Here is a 5,206-nt window from a genome sequence, read left to right on the forward strand (position 1 = left end):
TAAATTTTTATTAAAAATTTATTATTTTTTTTTTTTATTACTATTTTTTTTTTTTTTTAATATTCAAATATTATATAAAAAAATTTCTAAGATAATAATTGAAAATTATAAAAAATAATATAATAATGAAAAAAAAATATATAATATATATAAGTAATAATTGAAAATAATTTTAAAAATGTTAAAAAATTTTCCTATATAAAAAAAAAAAAAAAAAAACCCCCAAAAGGAAAAAAAAAATTAAAATATTTTTAGAATCTAAAATATTTTTTTTATTCTTTATATTTTGGATTTTTGGGGAATAATGAAATTTTTTCAAAATTGATATAGGAAAAAATTGAAAAGGAAATAAAAAATTTTAAAATTTTTTGATTTTAGAAAGTTTATTTTAAAAATTTTATTTTAAATATAATTATTGTTTTTATTTTTAAAATTTTTTTTTTTTTTAAATTTTAAAATTTTTTTTTAAACAAAAATTACATTTTAGTTTAAATTTTAAAATTTTTATTTTTCTTTATTTTATTTTTTTTAATTATTTTTTTTTTAAAATTTTAAAAATTTTTTTTAAATTATTAAAAAAAGTAAAAAAAAAAAGAAATTAAAATTTAAATAGTTTTTATAAATTTTTTTTAATATTTTTTGTTATTATATTATTATTATTTATTATTTTTTTTAAAAATTTTTAAAAAGTAAAAATTAGTTAAAATATATTTTAAAATATTATATAAAAAATTATTAAAAATCTTATATTTTATATTATATTTTAAAATTATTTTTTTTATTATAAAAAAATATAAATACCTGAATAATTTTTAATATAAAAACAATAATATATAAAAATTTTAAAAATGTATAATTTTTTTTTAATTTATATATTTCGAAAAAATTGATAATATATAAAAATATAAAAAAAGAATTTGCATATAAATAAAATTAAAAAAAAAAAACCCGTTTGAAAAAGGGAAAACTAAATTTAAATTTTTTTTTGGGGGTTATTCCAAAAATTTTTTTCCCATTTTTTTAATTTTTGAAAATTTATAATAATGATAATAATTCAAATTGATGAACTGAAAAAAACAAAAAATTTTAAAAAAAAGGAATTTTTTAACTTTTTTTTTTACTTTTCTTTTTAATCTATTTTTTTAAAAATTATTATTTTAATTTTTTTTTTTAATTTGTCACTTTGAAAAAAAAACAATTTTAAATTTTAAATTTTTAAAATTTTTTTAATTTTAAAAAAATTTTAGTTTTCCAAAATTTTTTAAAGAATAATATTTAAAAAAAAATAAAAATAATAAAAAATTAATCGTTTTTTTAAAAAATTTTTTTAAAAATTTTAAATTTTTAATTTTTTCATGGATTAAATTCAAAAAATGTTATAACGAATTTTGAAAAAATTATTAATTAATAAAAATAAAATTTTAAAAATCTTGTTTGATTTTTTTTTTTTTAAATATTTTTTGTTTTATTATTAAAATTTAAATTTTATTTTAATCAAAAATTCAAATAAAAAATTTTAAAATTATTTTAATTTTTTAAAGTATAGTATATTGAAAAAAAGATATAAAAATTAATTTTAAAATCATGAAATAATATAAAATAAAAATTTTATATTAAAAAAAAAGGTAAAAAAAAATAAAAGAAAAAACCAAAATTTTAAAAATTAATTTTTGAAAAAAAAAAGCTTTTTTTCATTATTGAGATTTTAAATTTTTATAATAATAAAAAATTGATTGTATAATTGAAAATAAGGGGAAAAAAATAAAGTTTTTAAAAATTTATGTTTATTAATAATTTTATAATTTTTTAAAAATTTTATTTTTTAATTTTTATTTTTATTTATTTTTTAAATTTTTATTTTTAAAAATTTATTTTATATATATATTAATATATAAAAATTCATTATTTTTTAAATTTAAAAATTTTTTTAACAAATTAGAAATTGCCTTTTAATTTTAACAATAATAACTTTTTTATAAAAAAATTTTTAAAAAATAATCGATAATAGTTATTAATAGATTGTTTTTTTTTATTAATTTTATTGGGAAATTGAAAAAAATTATTATAGAAAATATTACTAATATATTTTTAAAAAATTTTATATATTAATTTAAAAATTTTTATTATTTATTATTATTTTATTACTATTATTTTTTTTTTTATTTTAATTAAATAATATAAAATGAAAAATTGAATTTTTAAAATTAATTATTAATTTTAAAATAATTGCAAAATATATAATTTAATAATAATATTAATGATGAATAAAAAAATATAATCTATAAAAATATAAATTTGTTATTATAAAAAAAAATTTTTGGGAATAATGAAATAATTAAGAAGTATTAATCAGAAAAAAGATGATAAAATGAAAAAAATAATTTTTTAAAATTTTTATTGTAATATATTATTTTTTTTTTATTTTTATTTTTATTATTATTAATAAAATTTTATAAATTTTTTAATTATTCATAAAATTAAATTATTTTATATTTTAATATTATTATTATTATTATTATTTATTATTATTATTACTATTTCGTATTAGTAGTATTGCCAAAATTTATATAGTATAACTGTAAATAAATAACTACAATAATGATAATAAAATAATAATAATAATAATAATAATCGTTATAATTATGTTATAATTTTGTTAATTTTATTATTATTACTATATTCTAATGGGTAGATAACTTGCAAAAAAATAAATTATTTATACAGTTAATAATTACCAGAATAATGATATTAATTAGTTAAAATAATATATAAAATAATTATTAGAAAATCGTTATTCTTGTTATTATTATGTTATTACTATTATATTGTTGTTATTATAGTATAGTTGCAGAATATATAGTATAACTGCAATAATTGCAACAATAATGATAATATTGCAATAATGATGATAATAATTGCAATAATGATGATAATGATGATGATATGATGATGATAACGATAATAAAGAGTGAGAGATAATCATGATAAATAATGATGATAATAACAGGAAGGTGTCATATATAATACAAAAGGTAACACAAAGAAAAAAATTCCAAAAGTCGAAAAAGCGGCAAAATCTAGCGAAATATAGCCTTTGGATGTATATTCAAAAATTGACCCGTTTTCCATTCAGTTGATGATTGTGGCCATTATTAGGGTAATAATGATAATAGAATTACCAGAAATTGTATACTAATCATGAAAATAATGATGATAAAGTGAGAATAAAGAGATTGTCTTGAATATAACATTTGTGATATTAATTAGTATACTATTATCATTATTATTATTATTATTATTTATTATAATTATATTATGGGATTATTTAAAGCATTCTGCACTGGCTTGGTTCTTATTCGTTTTTCTTCCTGTCTATGGCGCAGTCATAGCAAATGAATAAAGGCGAACAGTTGCCTTCCTCCTTTAAAGTTCTAGCACTTTTCCAGTACTCATGCCGTCCCCATAAGTAGTCTTCTGCAGTACTCCAACCTTCAGGCCCAAGGTCAATTATTTCAATCCAGCATTCAGAAATGATGAAATTAAAATTATCTGCCGCGTCAACAGCTAAGGTCATTAAGCGCGGAAATACCTTGTTAAAACTAGAAATATTAAATGGTTTAAACTTAAAAATCTATCAATATATATATATATAATATATATAATATATAATTATATTATATATATAATATATATATATATATAATTATAATAATATATATATATTAAAATATATATATATATATATATTTTATAAAATATATATACATTACGTTTCATCACAATCTCTTAACTTTTTCTTCTCTCTCTCTTCTCACTCTTTCACTTTCTCACTTTCTCTCTTACACTGTCAATATACACATAAAAAAAATTACATGCTATTATCAAAACCAATAATGAATACATTCAGTAATAGCAAATATTCATTCTTTTTCTTTCTCCTTTCTCCATGTATGTTTCTCTCTTCTCTTCCTATATTTTTGTCACCTCCTCTCGTACGCTCGGTTCAGTAGCCCCCCCCCCCCTCCTTTCCCAGCTGTAGCGAAGACTTCCATTAATCACTGGTACACATGTATATAAAAGCGGGAATGCATTTGTCATAACAGATGTTGTTGAATATTAGATCAAACTCTGCTCTTGGCAATACACCAGCCATTGCGAATTCGGTCGTCTTTGGGGAAATGTACTTTGTTGATGCTGTCTGGCTGTTTGTCTTTGTTTCTCTGTTCGTCTGTCTTTATCTCTCAAACCGTCTTATTTCTAGTCTACCTGTTGATAAACACACACACACAACACACACACACACACACACACACACACACACACACCCCACACACACACACACCACACACACACCCCACACACACACACACACTCACACACACACACATACACGAGGGGCGCTCATTAAAGATGGCCCCTGACCCACTTCCACTTATCCTAGGAGGATGAAATTTCACATGATATATGATATATATATCTACATTATACTTGAATGGCCGCACATCACAAGGGATCTTTGATGAAAAGAAAGCACCTTATGACTCCATCTATCAAGGATTGATTGATTATTTAAAATTATCTGCCACGTCAACAGCTAAGGTCATTAGCGGCGAATACCTTGTTAAATAGAAATATTAAAATGTTTAAAACTTTAAAAATCTATCAATAGATATCTTATAAATAACAATAAACAAAATTAAAAATCAAAGCATAAAATTATACTCTAAGTGTATAAAATTATTGCATAAACATTATGCATAATTAAATTTTATTAAAAATATTAGTCTCCCTAAGGAAACTAATAAGACCCTCTATCTCACAATACTAATAGGACCCTCTATGTCACAATCCTCCTCCAATACATTCTTCAGTGTATATGGGAGAGACAAGTACATACGTCTTTCCACTACATGTTAATGGCTCTTGGCATCCCTCACAAAGTGTTTGACTTTTAGCCATCATCGGCCCATGAGTCAGTCTTGTGTGCCCGATTCTTAGTCTTGTTAATGCAACTTCTACTTTTCGGTTGGGATGGATGCTAGTCACCCAACTGCCAAGGTCATCTCTAATCTCTCGCAGTTTATTTCTGGAGATATGCCTCCATTGTTCCTTCCATTTATCGCGAAGACAACTCCTGATGCTGGGTTTCAGGTCGGTGTGTGGGAGAGGAAAATGAGCATCACAAGGCTAAGCAGCAGCTGCCTTG

The sequence above is a fragment of the Penaeus monodon genome, unplaced genomic scaffold (genome assembly GCF_015228065.2).
Source record: "Penaeus monodon isolate SGIC_2016 unplaced genomic scaffold, NSTDA_Pmon_1 PmonScaffold_406, whole genome shotgun sequence".
Classification (NCBI taxonomy): domain Eukaryota; kingdom Metazoa; phylum Arthropoda; class Malacostraca; order Decapoda; family Penaeidae; genus Penaeus; species Penaeus monodon.